Raw genomic sequence first — 21,466 nt, 5'->3', positions numbered from 1 at the left:
CCAGTTGTAATCAATCCTTTGACATAGTGGATGAAGCCATTTATGACACAGCCAGCCTCTCTCTCCATTTCTGGCCCCATCCTAAACTTCTCGCACACACACGAGGAGCATGAAGGGAGCTTCTCTCAGCCCTGGTGTGTCTTCTTGGGCACCTATTCCTCTGTGTGAGTTGCCCTTTCTGCCTGAGATGCCCTGTCTTTTCCTCTGGATGTAGCCAACTGCCCAGAGCCACGTGGGCTCTGAAGCCCTTCCTATAACTCCATTTCTCCCAATTCTCAAACTCTAAGCTCATTCCTGTTATAGAACTTGGCACTTCCGTCTGTCATTTTATCCCTACTCATTTCTCAGGTCTCCACTTAAATACAACTTGGAGAAGCATTCCTTGATACCTCACCAACATTTAAATCAGGGCTCCGTCTTATTTTCTACAAAAATCCTCTTCTCTTCCTTTGTAACACTTATCGCAGCTTTTAAGTGAGTAATAAATAATATTTGTCTGAGTACACATGCACACGAATGCTCAAGACTGTAACTTTGATAAATTTCAAGAGCTATCTGTTTTGTTCATCATCATAGATTCCAGCACACATTGGTGCTCAACATTTGTTGAACAAATTCCTCGAAGTGCTCAGAGCACTTTGTATAGTCTTTAAACATAACACTTAGTCCCTAGTAACATAATTATTTATCTGCATTTTTATCCCCATCTCTGGATTTTTGAGCTACTCAAGTCTGGGTGAGGCAGCACCAGACCGTCCTGTATTTGGCAGTATTCTAGATCTTATCACCCTGTATCTTAATTGGCTTCCATCTGTCTGCCAGCTTCTTATGGCAGGAAAGGAATGTTTATCCCTATATCCCAGGTACGTAGCACTGTGTCTAGCACACAAATGGTTTCTAAGAGAATGACTAGAACTTCTTTTCCCATTTTCTCCTGACCCTCCAAAGCACTCTTCAAATGTTGGAAGAATTTTATGTCCTAGCACTCTGGTGTCTCATACACCTTCTGTGCATGAATTTCCTACTTGGAACACATCCAATAAAACCCAAACACTTCAGATTTGCAGAATAGATGCCAACAAGGGCATTAACTTCCTAGAAAAAAATATTTTTTTCTCCACAAAATGATGCAGAGACCTGTAGGCACGAAGTTCCTCCCAACACTGAGTTTAAAGGATTACATGTTTACTGAAAACTTCTATTGGTGAATTTTCCAAGGAGAGGTATATTCGGTAAAGCTCAGTGTAATCTGGTAAATCGTCACTCATTGCCAGGTAGGACCCAGCTGGTAACATGCCATCTGCAAACACTGTGCTCGCTGTGGCATGGACCTACCCAAGCAAGCCCAAGAAGGGGCCCAGGCTAACAAGGGGAGTCCATGCTGCATCGGACAAGGAAGCTAGAGGAACAAGAGGAGCTGAATGGGAGAATATGACGTGCCTTCAGGGTACATGATGGCCTCTCCAAATACCTGAGGGCTACCACCCAATTAGACTTTATGTGTATGCCTCAGAAGAAAGACTCGGGGTGGGGGTGAGATTTATTTTTAATGTGAGGAAAAACTACTTAACAGAGTTGCACAGGAGAGAACGGATTGCCATGGAAGGGACGGGCTTCCCAGATACCCACCCAGTGTGACACCCGAACAAGAGAACAATGGTGGCTTGAGCTGTGAGGGATGTGTAAGCATCTGATTTGGGATTGGAGAGAGTGAGGAAGAAGTAATGAATACTGATGACCACAACTGATTGAGTCAGGTACTGTGCCTAAGCATTTAATCCCCCACAACATCCTAAATCGTGAGGGTACTTTTATTACCCTCTGTTTCCCCAAGGCATAGACTGAGACACACAAAGCCAAAGACGGTGTCCAAGGTCACCAAGCTAAGGATGGCATCAGGATTCAAGCCATGCTTCGTCCAACTCCAGGGCCTGTGGTTTTAGCTGCAAGGACTGCTAAAGTCCCATGCAAATCTAATATCCTGGGACTCTCTGAATATTGAGGTATCAAGAAAACAATCAATAAACCATCTCAAATGTAACTAATGGAGCTGAGTCCTTTGCCTTCTCCTTTCCCTTTGTCCTCCAGTGTAACTCCTATGCTTGCAGATACATAGCATCTAACTGGGTTTCAAGTTTACTGTGTGTCTCTGTGTATATGTGTGCATAGATCTGACAGGGCTAGTTCATTTCAAGTAACCAAGTATGTCTTTGGACAGCTCTTGTCAAGATCCAATAGAAGAGCCAATTCCAAAAATATGTTCCTTTAGTGGTTTTTTAGGGTTCTCTGCTCTGCACGGATTGACAATGTGGTAACAAGAGACATTCTGGAGACTGGATTTAATGCAACCATATGCTAGACAGAATGAGAACCCATATTGCAGCAGACCAGCCGGTACATTTCCATGTTAACAGAAGCTTGATTGCAAATTACATTTAGTCTCAACAGCTCAGTTCACTGCACACAGATGCCATGGGGGACTGTAAAGTTAGCGAGATGTGGGGGAGTACAACTAACATTTTTTTTTTTTGAAAAAAAATCCTTCAGCTGATAGAATGCCAAGGAGCATCAGCGCTGATGCTGAAAAGAAAATGCTGCTATATTTGTTTTGCCAGGAAAGGAAAAATAATCATTGTCGCGAGTTGTTAGTCAAATTATGAATACGAGCTCGGCTGGTAATTGTCTGATAATACAAACAGTGATATTGGGGCTGTCAGAGGCTGCATGCGCTGCTTGACAGCTAGCATGTACATGCTCTCTGAATGAGGAGCTGGTTCACTGATTGCAAAAGTCACCCAGACAGAAGGGTGGCTGAGAGGAGAATTTCCCCAGGATCCCGGCCCCATGTCTAGGACTAGATCTGGGTCACCTCCCAGAGTGTGGTCAGCATCTGCCCCATGGAGAGGAGGATCTGTGGAATTGTGGAAAGAACACCACATGGGTTTGATTTGCTGGTCTGTCTCCCCCTTACTGTGCAACCCTAGGTAAGTCATTTAACCTCTCTGGGCATAGGTTTCTCCACTTCTAAAATGGGAATGAAAATTCTCAACCAGGTCCTTCTCCCAAGATTAGCGGGAAGATCAGCTGAAGCCAGTGAACACGTAGTTCTCTATAAATGTTGAGGCTGTAAGTTGCCTTCTTGGCTGGGTTTCTTTTTGTTCCCATTTTAAGAGCTGAGCTGAAATGATTTCTCTTCCATTTTCTCATGGTTGGAGAAGAATTCTTTCATCTAGATACAAGCACCCTTGAGTTAGAATCATTCGTCTTCTTTCTGCTGAAGTGTCTGGTCACAGGGCACTTCTCACCAACAGCCCACCCTGACTCCTTTATCACATGCTTTCCCCCTAGGGAAGCTGGAGGCTTTCAGCAAGTCCAATCTGGTAGGCACAATGCCCTCATTCTTTCCATTCTCCTGTTCTCCAGACTCCAAGCTGTGGTAGAGACTGTTCTGCTTGACAATACATGTTCTTCCCTTAGCCTCTAATTCCCAGAGCCCCTTGCAGTTAAGTGTGTCCATCTAGCTAGGTTCTGGCCAAAGAAATATGAACAGCAGTGAGGTTGACAACTTCCCAACCTTACCTTTAAGTTATCTGTGCATACATGACCCATCATTCTCTTTCTCCATCCACCAGCTGAGGGTAAAGACAGGGACTATGAGAGGACAGAGCCACACACGGAAGGAACCTGGGCCCTGAATGACTGTCTGGAGCAGAACCCCCTGCCAACCTGCACTGGGCTAGGAAGTGAATAAGAAATTAAGTCTACCTTCTTAAACCTCTGTGGTTAATTGGCCGGTTGTTAAAGTAACCAGCCTACCTTAAAACTCAGACAATCATCTATCTTACCTCACTACATAAAGGACATTGTTACCAGAAACACAGTCAGCATTGCATCAAACTCCCAGAACACTTTCACACCCCCAAGCCTTTTCTTACCTGACAATTTTCTCCCCCTATCCCTCAACCCCAACTATACTTGGCTACCAAGCAAACTCTCACTCCAGCGTCCAGCTCTGAAGCACCACCCAGATGAAGTTAATCACTCTCCTTTGGGCTTTCACAAATACATACATACCCCTTATTTGATTATAGTGGAATTATGGTTTACATAGGTCTCCCTCCTCTTGAGGCAGGGACCCTGTCTTCTTCAAACCCTTAATTAACATCTGAGAAACCACCCTCTCATCTTTTGGCTCTGTTTTCATTCAGTGTCCGTGGGATTAGGTGCCCTTAGACTGTATATTCCAGCTTAAAGATGGAGGAGCACAGGGGCAAACAGAAATGCCTCTTTAAATTTAGATGTCTTATTACAGCTCAGGAAAAGCAAGGTCACGTCCTCCTTTCTTGGCATCTACCAACCAAGGCCTGCACTGACCCTTACAGACATGGGAAGAGCGGGAGGGCGCTGGCCTGAGGAAAGCAGGCATAAAGTGTTGTGGGCATAGGGGAGGGCCCGTTTATGGAGGCCTCCTCCTCCTCCTCCCTGCTCACCCCACTCTTCTTTGCCACCCCACTGGGATTCCTTGTGATCATCCTTCAAAAGTCAAGCAGCCAAGCTGTGGCCCATTCCCTTCTGAGTCCAGCTCTGCCAGTCAATCAGGGCTGCATGGAAGATACAAATTGGAGCTCTGCTCACAGCGGGACCTGGATACTCACATCAAACACTTTCCCTGTAACTTAAGAACACCCTATGGGGTTTCATCTCTGAGGGAACAAACCACTTTAATTTTTGTTTTCCAGTGGCTATTACTGTCATTCTGTTCATTGTTTTGGTTTGGGATCTGTTCCTTCCCCGTACTTTGGGGTTTTCAGAAGTTGGTTGATTTTCTTACTTTCTTATAATTTGATACTTCGGGCTTCTCTATCTGCCACTCTTACATCCTCACTGGCATCAACTATTTTTTTTTTTAGTTAACTCCTGGAGAGTGCTCAGGGATATTCAGCAAGGCAGAATGGTGGCAAGATTAGAGTCCCAGATAGGGAATGGAAAGCCCAGCTGGGTCCTAGCTCTACTACCTTTCTGGGACAAACCATTTCACTGTAGTCTCTTTGTCTCTAAAAAAGAGGGGGGGAGGGATATGAACTCTGTCCCTCTAAACTATCAGCTCCATCAGAGCAGGGATTATGTGCATTTTGTTCAACTGTAGCCCTATGCCTGTCCCAGCACATGGTATGTGGTAGATATTCAATAAAGATGGTTGAGTGACTGAAGGATTGTCATGAAGACCAAATAAGCTAATAGACATAAAAACACTTGGCAAATCCTGTGACAGTGTACACAGAGAAGCATTACTATTGCACAGATGGGAAATGCATGGACTGTCCCCAAACTGAAGAGTTACTAGGCTATTTTAAAATATCAGAAGATACTTTGACAAATATATTTCAAATATGCATAACTTTGTTGATGTGGCCCAGGGTTGCAATTCAAATGGGAGGCAGGGCAGAGAGGCAATTTCTGTCTTAGCGGAGATGAAGAAAGGAGAAGGCAGTGTGTGTTAGAGAGAACCAGAATGTTCCTAGGTAGAAAAGAGTTACAAGTAAGAGAGGAATCATGCTCACTTGTTCTAACAAAACAGGTTTTATTGGCTGGCCAAGAACACTGGAATCTAGAATTGGATAAGAATTTTCCCAGAGTCACTATTTTCTAATATTTTCATATTTATTTATAATCAGACCAAATCTGAAAAATGACTTAAGGCAGAACTTGTCAAAATAGGCCCTCACAGCTGACATTTGAGCCTGTCAAATCTCTCATCTCATAGATGGGAGACTTAGGAAAATTATGTGTCTAAGGTAACTCATCTGGATGTGATATTCAGCTCTAGCCACATTCCTAACACAGCTTTCTGAATCATAAATTGCTAGAGACACTAAGAATATTGGCATATAGCAAGAAAGAAGAAGAAAACAGACACAGAGGGGCGCCTGGGTGGCTCAGTCCTTAAGCGTCTGCCTTCGGCTCAGGTCATGATCCCAGGGTCATGGGATCGAGCCCCGCATCGGGCTCGCTGCTCAGCGGGAAGCCTGCTTCTCCCTCTCCCATTCCTCCTGCTTGTGTTTCCTCTCTCGCTGTCTCTCTGTCAGATAAATAAATAAAATCTTTAAAAAAAAACAAAAAACAGACACAGAAAAAGAACAAAAGTACAACTACTTCCTGGACTCCCTATGGCTCTTCATCCCCTAGTTCCAGCTCAGTTCCGACCTAGCTATTTCCTTGCCCTTGGATTCTACCCTCACATCCTTAAGTTTCTCTTTGTAGCCCAGCTAGCAGAGTTGGGTTTTGTTCATGGGAACCAGGTGTCTTTAGCAATCAAACTACTAACTATTAGTTCTTGGTGGGATCAGGTGTCCTCAAGCTCCTAGCACAATGCCTTGCACAGAGCAGGTGCTCAGTAAAGGTAGGATACGGATGATGAAGCTTCAGGAATCATCCCTAATATCTGCTCTCCTCTCTCAGATAACTTGTCCCATAAGGATCTTATACTGTAACTGCCAACATACTTGCCCCACCTCACTTTCTAAACCAATGTCCCCATGTCCCCGGCATAACCCCCACCAGTTCCCATCTAGACCCAGGTAGTAATGGGGGAGGCAAAGAAGTTAGAGACCACTGTACTAGAATCGTAAGCTTGTTTATTGCATCAAGTTCATGAAGCATCAACCATAAGTTGCTCAATCAATATTGAAGGAAGTAAAAGAGAACAAAATTCATCATTCTAGTCTTACGACAGAAAGATGAATAAAATATACTTCCGAGCCTTTAAGGAGCTTACCATGTGTTGGGAGACAGACATAAACACACACAACTAGAATATGATTTAAATATTATAGTAGACACAGAATAAATAAATAAATAAATAAATAAATAAATAAATATCATAATAGACTCAATATAGAGTCCTCTGAGAACTCAGGGGTTATCCTGGGACATGGGATCAAAGAAGGCTTCAGAGAGTAGAAGACATTTGAATTGGACCATGAAACTTGCATAGGATTTCCCCAGATGGCAAGAGTCAGGAAGAAGGGCGTTCTAAGCAATGGAAATAACAAGTCTAGTGACAAGTAGGGGTGGACACATGTGACAATGATGAGGGACTATAATTCATCTGGAATGACTAGACTAGCATTGGCCAGACATACCCTGGAAAAAAATGTCCATGGTTAATAAGTTTGGGAAACACATCCTTTATTCCCATTTAGAAATTTAAAATGTATATTTGCCTATCAAATGCTCCAAGAAATCGGTGAGAAGGCTACATGGATAGTCCAGGGAAATATGGTGGAGGGCCTGAAAAGGGGAGAACGTAAGCGAGTTCAAAGAGGGATGCAGGAAAGCGAGATTGCAAATGGAACACCATCAGGACTTCATCAAATGCAGAAGAGGAGTGAACTTAAAAGAACCAGGTTTTAGCTTGTTGGACTGAATGGACAGCAATGCGACTGGAGAAGAAAAGAGAAGTATTTGGGGAAAATAACATAGGTTTGGCTTCAGTCATGTTGAATGTGAGCTGACCATGAACAATCACATGAAGATGTCCACAGATAGCTGACAATACAGGTCTAGGTTCCAGAAGTAATGTAGTAGTTCAAGAGGATGCTGGACAACCAGTAGAACCATTATAGAAAATATCTAGCACTGGACAGGGCATTGGATTGGATGAACTCCAAAGTCCTATTGGCCCAGAGCTAGCATGATTTTATGGCCAGAGGGACCCACACTGAGGAGACTAGATGATCCAGCCTCTGCCTGCTGACCACATCCAAGTAGGTAACCTCCTCCAGCTGGCCATGGGAGTAATGACTGAAAAAGAAGTTTGCCATCTGCACAGATCCCAGCAAAAGGAAGTGCCTTGTAATCTCTACACCAACCATGAGGCTAGAACTCACAATCCCGAGATCAAGAGTTGCATGCTAGAAGTGGTTTTTAAAGAAATGTCTTTCACAGGGATGCCTGGGTGGCTCAGTCGTTTGAGCGTCTGCCTTCTGCTCTGGTCATGATCCCAGGGTCCTGTGTTCGAGTCCTGCATCGGGCTCCTTGCTCAGCAGGGAGCTTGCTTCTCCCTCTGCCTGCCACTCCCCCTGCTTGTGCTCGCTCTCTCTCTCTGACAAATAAATAAATAAAATCTTAAAAAAAATATGTCTTTCACAAGTAAAACTTTGCAATGACCCTGGTAAAATGGTTCCCTTTCTTTTGGCCTGGTCTCACTGAGGAGAAACATTGGAAATAGAGGATATTCAAGAATAATCATGGAAACTGAGCACGTTCCTGGCAATGTACTTCACTGACCCTTCCTAGGGACCAGTGCAGCCTGGGAGAGCCAAGAGAGCACTGGGCTGGGAGTCAGGTGACCAAGATTCTAGTCCTGACCACATCATTAAGTCACTGTATGTCCTTGTAAAAATTACCTACCTTCTATGTGTCTCTATACCTTTATCTACACATCTTTGAAATACACTTAAATAATAATACCTGCACAGCTTATCTCAAGTTATCAGGAGGGTTCAATGATATGGGTTTGTTTTGTGAAAGATAACTTTAGTAATGAAGACTACTTCATTACTAAATATGCATCCTAAACTGTTGGAGCTGCAAGGGGTCCCAGGCACTGAATAATTCAATACATCATGCATTCCCATTTTGCAGATGGGAAACCAAGGCCCTGAGGGATCAGGGGATTTACCCAAGGTCAGAGAGGCAGCAAAGCTGAGCCAGCAGTAAGGTGAGTTCTCTTTCCTCCAAGCACCACTCCCTTCTAAAGCTCAAGAGCTGGTACCAAGGCAGGAAAGAAATTATAAGCTGGAAAGGAAATGTGGTTGAATATATAGTATTCAGAACTCCAAGCAGCAAATAAAGCCTACAGTGTGAGTAGGCCAGCTAAAGCTATTTGCCCCATATTCCTATAAAGTGGACAATCTTCCTTTGTTTGTGTCAAACTGAGCTGGCCACAGCTGTCTCCCTGACCCCTCAGTGATTTCACACACACTATGATGGTGAACATTTTTATAGTGATATCCTCACTAACCAGATTAGAAGTTCAGACATATTTTTTACACCCTTTCCTGTAGATCCTCTCCTTTCTAATCTAAGGGTATGTTCTAGGTGGGGAGCAAAGAACTGGTTTTACTCACAACACTTCTTTTTTTTTTTTTTAAGATTTTATTTATTTATTTATTTGAGAGAAAGAGAGAGAGAGAAACAGCATGAGAGGGGAGAGGGTCAGAGGGAGAAGCAGGCTCCCCGCTGAGCCGGGAGCCCGATGTGGGACTCGATCCCAGGACTCCGGGATCGTGACCTGAGCCGAAGGCAGTCGTTTAACCACCTGAGCCACCCACGTGCCCCACTCACAACACTTCTGACACCAAATGTGTGGAGGAGGGTTTCCCCACACCAACCAATTCCCCAACTCTCTAGTACTAACAATGTAGAGTTAGGGCAGGTCCCACAGGCTGAGAACTCATTCCCACAAGACTGCCCCCACTTCAGAGGCCAGTCTTAATCACCTGTACTTCTGACCAACTGGCTATAAATTCAAGGGGTTCCCACAATCCTCTCCTCAGATTTAATACTTCGCTAGAACATCGCGCAGGACTCAGGAGAACATTTTACCATCATAGACTTATTAAAAAGGATATAAATCAGGAACAGCCAAATGGAAGAGAGGCATAGAACAGTGTATGGGGAAGGAGCATGGAGCTTTCATGCCTTCGGAGCATGCTACCTTCCTAGTACCTCTGAGTGCTAATCAACCCAGAAGCTTGCTGAACCCCATGTTTAGGGACTTATGTGGAGGGTTTATGACATTGCCATGGTTGATTAACTCACTGGCTATTGATGGTCGACTCAAGCTCCAGCCACCCCACCCCTGCCCCTCTCCAGGAGTTGGGAGATGGGACTGAAAGTTCCAACCCTCTAATCATACTTTGATCTTTCTGGTGACAAGCCCCCATACTGAAGTTACCTAGGGGCCCCCAGCCACCAGTTGTCTCATTAGGAAAAAAAGATATCCTATCACTCAGGAAATTCCAAGGGATTTATATGATCTCTGTGTTAAAAATCCTTAAAAAAAAAAAATGCTCTTATCACACCTATCCCTCAAGAAATTACAAGGGTTTTAAGAACTCTTTGCCAAGAACCAGGGACAAAGACCAAATATATATTTCTTTTTACTCCAACAGGGGCTGTAGTTTATTTCTTTCCTAAACTGTGGCAAGAGTCCCTAACTGATCTTCCTTGATCTTGCTTCTCCATCCTTTTCTTCCTACAGCTGGTATTGCTACTTTCCCACAGTGTCTCTGCTTCTTCCCCTCCCCTTCTCCACAGCATAGAGGACAAGGCCCAAAACTGCATCTTGGCATTCAGACTCCTTCCGGATTTGGTCTCAATCTGTCCTTCAAGCCTTATTTCTTCTACTCCCTTACCGTACACTATGCAGCAAGCTCAACCTGGACTCACTGTTAAATCCTGAATACACGTAGGCCTTCTTTATACCAGTCTCTCAATCTAGTGGACCATTCGTCAGGGCCCACTGCTGCTGGTTCCTTCACACCCCTGTGGTCTTGGGTTTTCCTGTTTCAGCACCTATCTCCTTTCATAATATCATGATGTGTATACCTGTCCACTTCCTCATTAGCTGGTCCTCATGTCAATTCATCTCTCCATCCCCCACAGTGCTCAGCTCAGTGCCCAGAAACCAAGTCTCAGAAAAATAACTTATATTATTTGAAGAAAAACAAATATGTACACTACACCAGAAGCGAAGACCACCACACTAAAACAAAACAAAACGAAAACCAGCGTTGGCTCAAGATGAAAGTTTCCACGCATCTTCAAATCAGAGTTGGTAGCTGGTTCTCCAGAGAAACACTTGGAAAAAATCGTTTTACCTGTCCCCCTTCTTGTACGTTCAGTTGCCTAAGTTGCTTTGAAGTCTGTAAAATGGCCAATATCTCCAATCAGCGCAGTGTTTCCTTTCCAGACAGGAAGACTGCCGCGAAGGAGAGAAGCCACGCTTGTTTTTGCGGTCTGGGCTGCGACGATGACTCATCCACTAAAGCCAGAGGCTGTCTATTTTGATCTCTCTATGTTCAGAGTCTATTTACGGTTGCAATTTTCTTTCTTTCTCTTTCTCCCTTCCCACCCCTGGTGACTTATCGGAATGGTCACACGCATTTGACAAACGGAACCTGTATAAGGAGGGAGAGAGCATGATTGAACATGCTTTCAGCTAAAGCCCACGAATGAATGCTTGTGTTTACAGCTCTGATGATAGGGTTCCGGTAATGACTTGGCCTTTTTCTCCTTGATTGAATATTCCCCTGGGCCTGCCAGTCTGGGTTCCTGTTATTTAATGAGGACACTGGAGCACAACTTCAAGATGTCTGCAAAAATGACCTTTTCTTTGGGCTGATTCCAAATGCAAAGAAAAGTAGAGCCCCAGTTAGACAGGGTGCTTCTGGAATACAGCTTTGGAATTCACTTTTTCCCTCAGAAGCTCAGAAGCTTGGAATCACATACTGTCAGAGCCAGAGAGAACCATAGAGGTGATCTGGTTACAAGTTTTCATTCTGCAGACGGAGAAATCCAGGACCAGAGGGAAAAAGCAAGTCGCCGTAAATCATACGGCAGACACAGTCACAACAAATTCAGGCTTGGAACCTGTCTCAGAGTTGTAGTCAGTGTTCTTTCGAATGGCTGGAGATTGAAATTAATGGCTGGCTAAATGGTTGCTTAAATAAAGGAAAAGCTTCTCATTTCCCATGTTACACTGTGGCAGCAATATGCCCTGCTCTCCCTGTGCTCAACATGAGAGACTAGCAGCATGAGCAAAGGAACTACCTTCTAACTGTTAGCTCAGGGTCTCACTGTTAGCTTTAAAAACCAATATAGGAAAAGTATAAGAGTCAGTGGTGGAGGGGCTTACCTGGGACAACCTCAGAGCTCCCACATCTGCCTCATTCAGTGTCTTCTCTGCATTTTTGGCTTCACCTGTGAAATGGGGCATTAGCTTACTGACTATGAGCCTTCTTCGGAAGATTAAGCGAGAAAATGTGATCAGAAAGTTCTTGGGAATATAAAGCTCTGTTCTACTTGTAAGAAGGATTATTACTATGTTATTAGACTCCTATCTATGCAGGCTTACTTTCTCTGAGGTGACAATTTTATATTCTCCTGTCAAAAGAAATCCCTTCATTCTAAATGAGAGATTTTAAAGATAATTTTTAGCTGTAAATTTTTCACATGTTCATTATGGGCTATTTGGGAAAATACAGAAATGTATTTTTAAAAAGAAAATCATCTATAGTCTTGTTACCACGTGCACATACAATTTGAATTGTTATTATAATTTTGCCTTTTTTGAGTTTTCCCAGATCATTAAATATTATGTATATGTGTATGTGTGTATGTTATATGTGCATACTATTCCAACATCAGAATGCTTCATAATATATTTAAATGGCATAATCACATAAAAACATTTTTTAATGTTTTATTTAAGTAAGTACTACACCCAACGTCGGGCTCGAACTCACAACCCCGAGATCAAGGGTTGCATGCTCTTCTGTCTGAGCCAGCCAGGTACCCCTGGCTTAATTAGTTTTTAACACTTAGGGAGTTTATTAGTAATTTCCTTAACATACGTTTAAAGATTGCATGAATTCCCAGCTAGAATTTCTCTGAGCCTTACTATGGATAGGGTGACCATATGTTGTTCTCTTGTCCAAGACAGGACATTTTATTTTATTTTTTTTAGAGTAGAAAGTCATCCTATCGATAATTATACCATGGCATAAAGTATAAATCTGAACCATTCTGAGCAAAGTGGGTCATATGACCACTCTACTTACAGTCATAAGGAATTTTAAGAATATCACTGACCAGAGGCAATATGGTGTAAGGCTAAAAACACACTTCCTAGAATCAGAACATTTGGATCCAAGATCTAGATCCACCATGGTTAGCAAAAATGACATAATGCCACTGAATCTCGGTTTCCTCATCTCAAAAATGCAAGGTATTACCTGAATCTCAGACTTATCTGCAGTCGAAGAAGCATATAAATGAAAATGAATGAATGAATGTAATGAATGAATGTAAATGAAAGCTAGAATAAGCTCTCCTGTTGGACAGATTTTTTTTTTTTTTTAATGACACTAGTGTAATGGAGCTAGGTTCTCTTCACAACAGCATTCTTCACAAGGGTGTCCTAAACAATTCACATTCTGCCTGAATATGCAAATGATTACTCTGATAGGAGACAGGAGAATAAACCACTGACCCACTCAAGGAGAATCTATATTTGCCCCTAGCTGGATCTCATTACACTCCACACAAGAGGATAGATAATTAGTGTTCTCTGTAAAGCTGCCCTTTAGCTTTATTAACTGCTGGTTAAAATAATGTGCTATGGTTTGGAAATCTTTTGACCATGCCAGTCCTTTATCCTCTGATGATATTTGGGACACTGGGATTATGCTTGTATGGTCAGTTCTAGTCACCAAAAATAGAAACTTAACTCTTCCAGGTACTATATACAAATTAATTCCCAATTTCCTAATGAGGAGTGAGCTTGAATTCTCTGAAGCCTCATACTGTCTTTCAGGCAGGAGAGGAATCATGGGCCCCAAAGGCAGTCAAATGGTTATCTTCTAGTCGGTTCTTCTCTCTGAATTAGGAGAAAAAGGCTAAAATGCTTTATAACCCTACAAACTAAGGTACCAGGATCTTCACACGCATCACGATCATCTTGTTGGAGATGTTCTACACTACACAGATTTGGCCGTTCAGGGAGGGCTTCATAACTGACTGCATTAGGATACACTTGCCCTTGTCATAATCATCGGTGTGACTATTTTTCAGTTCAATATTCAGTTGAGAAGTTTCATTATCCCTTTTATAAAAAGTACCTTAAGTATGAATCTTTGATTTATCAGCCTCCTTTGGATTTTTTGCACATTTCTCTTTCCTTCACAGTACATCGTACAATGCCTTGGATAGAAATGTTTGATCAATACTTGTGAGATGAACAAAATTAGTCCCACCTCCTTTCCACTGCACATCTGAAACAATCATACCTCTACAGTAACGCAAATTTTTTCACTTTCTCCTTTGCCTTTGCTTTCGTGAAAGGAACAATAAACTTGGAATGACAATAACTGAGCTTAAACGAGGTAGTGGGGTGAAGCTATAGCTCTTTCCTACGGAAGAATTCCAATTAATCAATGTAGAAGGGATGAAGAAACTAGAAAATGACCTCTGGGACACACTAAGCATGGCAGCAAGCAAGTGATACCAGTAGAGGCTAAAACTGGTGCGTGAAAGGTTAGGTGGAAGCAGGATTTGCGCATGGTCTCAAAGTATCTCTTCTAAAAATATCTAGTAATCACAAAGGGAAAAACAGTAGGTTTACAGTGGAGAAACCCGGCGGATGTCATCTTTAGCAAGTGGTCAAGGGTAATATCACCAACAGAACATGTCAACGTAATACACATGTTATGCCCTGAGAAGGACATATCACCTCTGCGGTTTCCTTCCCAATGCCTTCCATAGAATCCTGAGAAAGCATCAGACAAACCAAAACTGCAGGACATCCCACAAAATAACTCATCAGTACTGGACAAAAGTGCTAAGATCCATGAAAGACAATGAAAAACCGAGGAACCGTTCCAGATGGTAGGGGACTAAGGAAACATGACAACTGACAATGATGTGGGAAGTGGAAATGGATCCTGGGAAAGAAAAAGGCCTCTAGTGGAAAAATTGGTGATATCTGAATAAAGTCCATACTTTAGTGAATAATAGTACTGTACCAATGTTAACTCCTTGGTTTTGATTATTGTTCTATGGGTATTTAAGATGTTAATGTAAAGAGGAGTTGCCTAAAGGGGATAGAAGAGCACTCTACTAGTTTTGCAACATTTTGGTAAGTCTAAAATTATCTCAAAATAAGAAGCTTAAAAAGTAACTGAGCTGGGGGCGCCTGGGTGGCTCAGTCGGTTAGGCGACTGCCTTCGGCTCAGGTCATGATCCTGGAGTCCCGGGATCGAGTCCCGCATCGGGCTCCCTGCTCGGCAGGGAGTCTGCTTCTCCCTCTGACCCTCCTCCCTCTCATGCTCTCTGTCTCTCATTCTGTCTCAAATAAATAAATAAAATCTTTAAAAAAAAAAAAAAAGTAACTGAGCTGGAATGCTAACACTGCCACCCTCTGGGGCATTAGGTAAGTCGCCTGAACCTCATCTTTCATCACGTCCAAAACTAGAGGAACAGCATCTACCTATTTGAGAACCAAATAAAAAAAGAAACTGGAGCCCCCCCCCCCCCTTTAAGACTTATTTATTTATTTGAGAGAGAAAGAAAGAGAGTGCAAGAGTAGAAGGGGCAGAGGGAGAGGGACAGAGAATCTCAAGCAGACTCCACACTGAGTGCGGAGCCCTATACAGGGCTCCATCTCACGACCCTGAGATCACAACCTAAGCCAAAATCAAAAGTCGGACACTTAACAGATTGTGCCACCTAGGCGCCCTCCGAGGGTACGTTTAAAACTATAAATCTGGGGAGCCCGGGTGGCTCAGTCAGTTAAGCGGCTGCCTTCGGCTCAGGTCATGATCAAAGGTTCCTGGGATCGGATCTCGCATTGGGCTCCCTGTTCAGCAGGGAGTCTGCTTCTCCCTCTGCCCCTCCTCTCTCCCTCCTCATGCTTTCTCCCTCCCTCTCTCTCTCAAATAAATTATTTTAAAAAAATCTATAAGCTCTTTCTTTATAAATATATTATTTTTATTACTCTTTAGCCCCATTACTATGTCCTTCCCCATCCACTTAGGGTTACCAGATAAAATACAGGATTCCCCATTAAATTTGAATCTCAGATAAATAATCATTCTAGTCTTAATATACCCCATGTAATAATTGAGACATACTTACCTTAATCATATTTTTGACTATCTAACATTCAAACCAACTGGGTATCTTATATTTTTATTTACTAATTCTGGCAATCCTACTTCTACCCAACTTCCAATTGTCAGTCCCTTTCTTTAAGACACCCCTTCCTTCCTTCAGCCTCTCTTTATACAGTGCTGATGTGCTCAGCTCTGAGGACCCTTTGGCATAACAACCTCACCTGAACACCACAGCAGTGCGTGCTCCAGGAGGGAAACACAAAGGTCAATGACAGGAGTTTGACTCTGGCAAAGCGAGTTCACGGGGAATGCATGACTCGGAGGAATTTTCTCTCTCTCTGACTTGCAATTGTGCAAAATTTCTTTTCAAATTCTTTGGGTATTTTTATTACCCACCCCTTACAGAAGCCCAGTGATTGAAGTGTTACGTAAATTGTTAAACCACAAGGAAAAATATCAGAACTACCAACAGCGCAGAAGATGGACCACCTCTTGGGATCTGTGGGGAGGGAATGAGAGAAAAAGAGGGAGCATTTGGGCACAATGCTTTCACATACATTAGTGGACCACATAGGAGAAGTATGCCTGTGCCTGTTTCCTGATGAGAACCTGAGGCTGAGGGAAGAAAAATAACTTAGACTCTCTCTACCTCATCCGGAAATGATCATCTTTTTGCTTTAGGGCCATTCACTGCATCTACATCTTTCTTTAGCACACCATCTGGTCATCGAGGTTCTGCTTGAAGGCCACCTCTCCTGTGAGTTTGTACCGATTCTCCAAACCGGGTATAAGGTTTGTTTTTCTGACTCTCCACATTACTTTGAGAAATGCCTAAGACCTTTACCTGGGATCACAGCCACATATGTCTGCATTTTATCTCCTTTTTGGCTTTGAGGGTAAGGATTGGGTCATGTTCATGTCAAGATTTCCTACAGTGCTTCCAAAGCAAAGGTGACACTTTCTAAATCAGGAGGGAAAAGGCCCAAGTCCTGGATCAGATTCACCACTGACTTGGTATATTGGTAACAGCACATACTGCTGCAGCTATGATTTTACCATTGGTAAATAGCTTCTGCTTATCCCCATATGTAATCACCCAGATGATTTCTGAGCTCCTTCCGGTTCCGGCATTCTGCCCTCCGGGACTCTGGTTTCTAATGGTGCGGCCATCTGAGTCATGGTCTCCTGTTGCCAGTGCCTTCCTGGCTGCTGAGAATGACTTCCCGTGGGTATCCTCATTTTCCCTTTCAGTTGAGACTCCCACATTCCCTTCTCCCCACCTCAGAAGTAGATCAGAAATACTAACAACAAAGATCTTCTGTAGGACATGTCCCGGGCTCTAGGGACACTTGGGAGCGAGAATAATAGGCTTTCCATGAATCAACAGCATGAAATCTTAGGGTGTCTTTCCCCTTCCTTCAGGAAGGATGCTCACTGCTTCAAAGGGAAGATGCAATTTTATTCTAACCAACAGTAGTCACAATCTCTAAGTGTATGCGTTGCTTTATAAGATATTCCTGCTGGATTTAAGTAGAGCAACACACTTCATCTTTCCAGGCCACCGGTTACCAACCGTTTCACAATGGAAACCATGTGAATAAGAGCTGTTCTCTCCTCACAGTGTTTGGTAGAAAGCAAGTAAGACAGAACTAGCAACCACGTAGAGAGTGCATACCACATGCCAGGTACCCAGCTAAGCACCTCACATGTATCATTTACTCCTTCCTGATGTCCCTGCAACGTTGGTATTGTCATTCCTTTTTTTTTTTTTCTTGAAAAAGAAAACCAAAGCCTGCTTTTATTGACGTACCCACAGATAGACCTGTGATTTGGAAGGGACAGGGACCCTGACACAACACTTGTGGTTAACACAACTGAAACACAAAGCAGCGGGAGATAGCTTTATAGGGACATAATGTCTCCATAAGTTAGGGAAACAGACTGCTCGCTAGCTGCTCTCTCATGTTCTTCGCGGACTCCTCTCCCTTCTTGATGGAGGCCTTAACTCAGGGATGGCTTCTGCTATTATCTTCTCTTCAAAAGGGGAGATCTTGGCGATGCCTATATTCTTCTCTATGCCTTTTGTCCCCAGCAGGAATGGTGTGGAGAAATAGGCACCGTCTGTTTCTTGGGACTTAACGAAGGGACACCGGACAACTCCTTCCTTTCCGTTCATTGCCTCCGCAGAGGAGAAGACAAACCAGGCTCCCACATAGCCATGGACAGGGCGGCAGAGCCTGCTCTAGCTTTGACCTTCACCATGTCCGTGCGGGCCTCCTGGATCCTCCCAGTGACGGCTGTCCACAGGTCGTGGGAAATGTCCACCTTGGGAGTGCCCCAGGAGATCGGGGGATGATGGACTTCCCGGCGTGGCTGCCAGTGACAGGAACATTGACTCAAGCAGGATCCAAACTCCTCAGTTCTGCAATAAAAGTGTTGGCTCTGACAATGTCCAGGGTTGTCACCCCAAAGATTTTATTGGGGTGGTATGCTCTGTGTTTCTTCAAAACTTCCGTTGCCATTGGGATGATGGAGTTAACCGGGTTTGACACGATGCCGATCATGGCCTCAGGGCAATGCCAGGTGCAGGCAGCCGCCAGGTGGCCACGATTGGGGCACTGGTGTTGAACAGGTCATCCCTATCATGCCTGGTGTCCTTGGGACTCCTGCTGGAATAACCACCACATCGCAACCTTTCGGGCAGCCTAGCAGCTGCTCAGGTGCGAGGTAGCTTTTCATGGTTGCTCTGGTCTCCATGTGGCTCAGATCTGCGGCCACTCGAGGTGTCCGAGCAATACCATAGAGGGTCAGGCGGCTGGCTCAGGGGCTGCCCGATTCCTCCTCCAGAAGCCCCTAACGTAGCTACTGTAGCCTTGTTCTGGGCTGAGGGGCTGAAGCTGTGGAGGAGAGTGGTGCCCGCAGGGCAGGCGAGGGCGGAGAGCAGGGCTGGGGCAGGCAGGGCATGGACCCGCAGGTGGAGAAGCTGGCTCCGGGCAGGTGACACCCACGACCAACCTCCACTCTATACTGGACCTCCCTGCCCGCTCTGCCCAGCCTCGGGTATTGTCATCCCCATTTGAAAGATGAGGAAACCTATGCTCAGTAAGTTTAAGCAAATTGTCCAAGGTCACAGAGCTAGCCAATAATTGGAATGGGATTCAGACACATATCAAAGCCCCCTAAACATGTGTTTTTCTTTTCTTTTTTTTTTTAAAGATTTTATTTATTTATTTGACAGAGAGATAGAGAGAGAGCACAAGTAGGCAGAGTGGCAGGGAGAGGGAGAAGCAGGCTCTCTGCTGAGCAGGGAGCCGGACGTGGGGCTCAATCCCAGGACCCCAGGATCATGACCTGAGCCGAAGGCAGCCGCTTAACTGACTGAGCCACCCAGGCGCCCCTAAACATGTGTTTTTCTAACTACATACTGGTCACTTCTCATGTGAAAAGGCCTTAAAAATCAGAAAGCATCATGCACAGGCATTGTCACTTAATCCTCAAAACATACCAGAGAGTGATGAGGCAGGATTTTAATCCCCATTTTATAAATAAATGCAGATTGGTTCCATTAGCATACAGCTGGTAGGGGGTGAAGCTGGAAGTCCAGCCATTGTCTGCTTCCATGACCAGTTTCCCTCATCTAAAGACAGAAGCATAACCTTCAAGTTCTGTCTAAAAGCAGAATGGTTTATTATATATATATAATCCTAGAAGGAGGTCATGCCTCCTTACAAGAGTATAGTTCTACCCTCCCCGTGTCTTCTGAGTCAAATTGACTTATTTTATCTGGAACAAGGAGTTTTCCTGGTGTCAGCACCTCATAACCCAAAATGGACTTCTGTCTCATGCATCATCCCCAAACCTAAACTGCTAGCAAAGTCCTGCTTCCAGATTTTTTATTATCTATAATGATGCTGTGAACTAGGAGAAGGAGCTGAGCTCTGTTCCAGGCATCAGCAGCCTATAGTGCGGGCAGGGAGAAATCCACCTTGCACTTGGTCAGGAAAGTGAATTTGATAGGAGACGAGAAAGATGGACTACTGTCAGTGTGATGTTCTTGCAGAAGCACTTTGCTGATTGTTAAAGACATTTTTTCTATGTCAATCAAAATCTAACAAAACAAAACTAAAAAGCCAGAAGCTCCATTTTCTGAGCAGGCAATGAAATCTCTAACTGGAAAAAAAAAAAAAAAGAAAAAAGTCTGATATGAGGAATTCTGCAAAGGGCGGGGGTCTTCCCTGGATGGTCGTCCCTGAAATGAGGCCCTCAAGCCCCTGGAATCCTCAAGTAGGACTGGAAGGTACTGCTTCATTTGAGCCTTGTGATTAAGACGACACACAGATAGGGAGTCCAAAGAAGGATTAAGTGGGAGAGGAACTGTTTTTTATTTCTTTGCCAATCCCCGCTCTGCTGCAGACCTCAAAAAGCAGGCAGTTTGCAGGGGCTGTTAATCAACTGTAAACAAACAACCCTGGAAAAAGATCATATGGTCTGACAGGCCCAGGGCTCAATGAATAATAATAAGCACCTTCACTTACACAGCACTTTATAGTTCAGAGTATACTTTCAATTAGATCATTTCGTTTGATCCTCAACAATAAGGGGAGGTCAGCTGGGATCGGTACCCCATTTCACACCTGAGAAAGCTGAAACCAGGAAAGACAAAGAAATGTGCCCACAGTTACACAGTTAGCTTGTGGAGGAACAAAACTCTGAACCTCTATCCCTGACTCAGGAATACAGGGTTTCCACCCTCTTATCCCACATTATAATAAAGCAAATGTTGAAAAAAATAACGCCTCTTGTTTGAGTATAAGCAAACTTCCTGACGTAGTGGCATCGAAATTAATTAAATGAATAAAATCTACCTTTACCATCCAAGATTGGAAAACAAAAAGTATAAGCAAATTTAAGCATGGGCAGGTACCTGAAAGATCACCACCTACTAAACTGAATTAAAGTGAATCACAGGATCTCATTTAGAGATCTACTGTCACTTTGGTAGAAAGTATATTTCACTTTCAGGCTAACAAACTAAATGTTACAATGTCTTTAAAATGAGTATTCTATACAAAGATAGGTCTAATCTTTGTCATCATTCAGCCATTCCACAAATATTTGTCTTGCTTCATGCCAGTTACTGACCTTCCCTAATTGTGAAAATACTTCAGTAGGATGGTTTCATGGAGGAAGAAATAAAGACCATTACTTTTAGCACTGACCGTGAAATAACAAATGTTTATTTAAGATAAATATTTTCCTCCTATGTAAAATGGGGAGGACATTGCCTCCTGCTACCTGGATTATTTAAGGGAGCATTAAGTGAATTAATAGAGACCATTCATATGGCTCATCTGTATTTTTTTAAATAAAACACTGTTCTAAAAACCTCTTATAAGAAATATGTGCACATGAAACAGGTAAAAGAGAAAGTCTCCACTTGAGGTTTGCAGGTGGCAGGGGCTGCACAAAAGTAAATCCAAGCCCTCCTGGCCATCGACGTCTCCAGCCCAGTCCAGAGTCCTCGTGGTACAGAGAGAGCTCCCACCACCCCTCCATAATCCCAGTGC

The 21,466-nt window shown here is 43.6% G+C and overlaps 1 protein-coding gene and 1 pseudogene across 1 annotated transcript in view; both read right to left on the bottom strand.

Moving 5' to 3' along the window:
• TPRG1 (tumor protein p63 regulated 1) overlaps positions 1–21,466 on the bottom strand; it is a 110,771-nt gene that overhangs the window by 63,689 nt on the left and 25,616 nt on the right. The gene's annotated exons all lie outside the window — the stretch shown is intronic.
• Positions 17,828–19,743, bottom strand: LOC102731195 (malate dehydrogenase, mitochondrial pseudogene; annotated as a pseudogene).

This window comes from Leptonychotes weddellii, chromosome 1 (assembly GCF_054177405.1).
Source record: "Leptonychotes weddellii isolate Sample4059 chromosome 1, ASM5417740v2, whole genome shotgun sequence".
Taxonomy (NCBI): Eukaryota; Metazoa; Chordata; class Mammalia; order Carnivora; family Phocidae; genus Leptonychotes; species Leptonychotes weddellii.
Note: the sequence above shows the minus strand (reverse complement) of the source record. Positions and strands in the feature narration are given on the sequence as shown.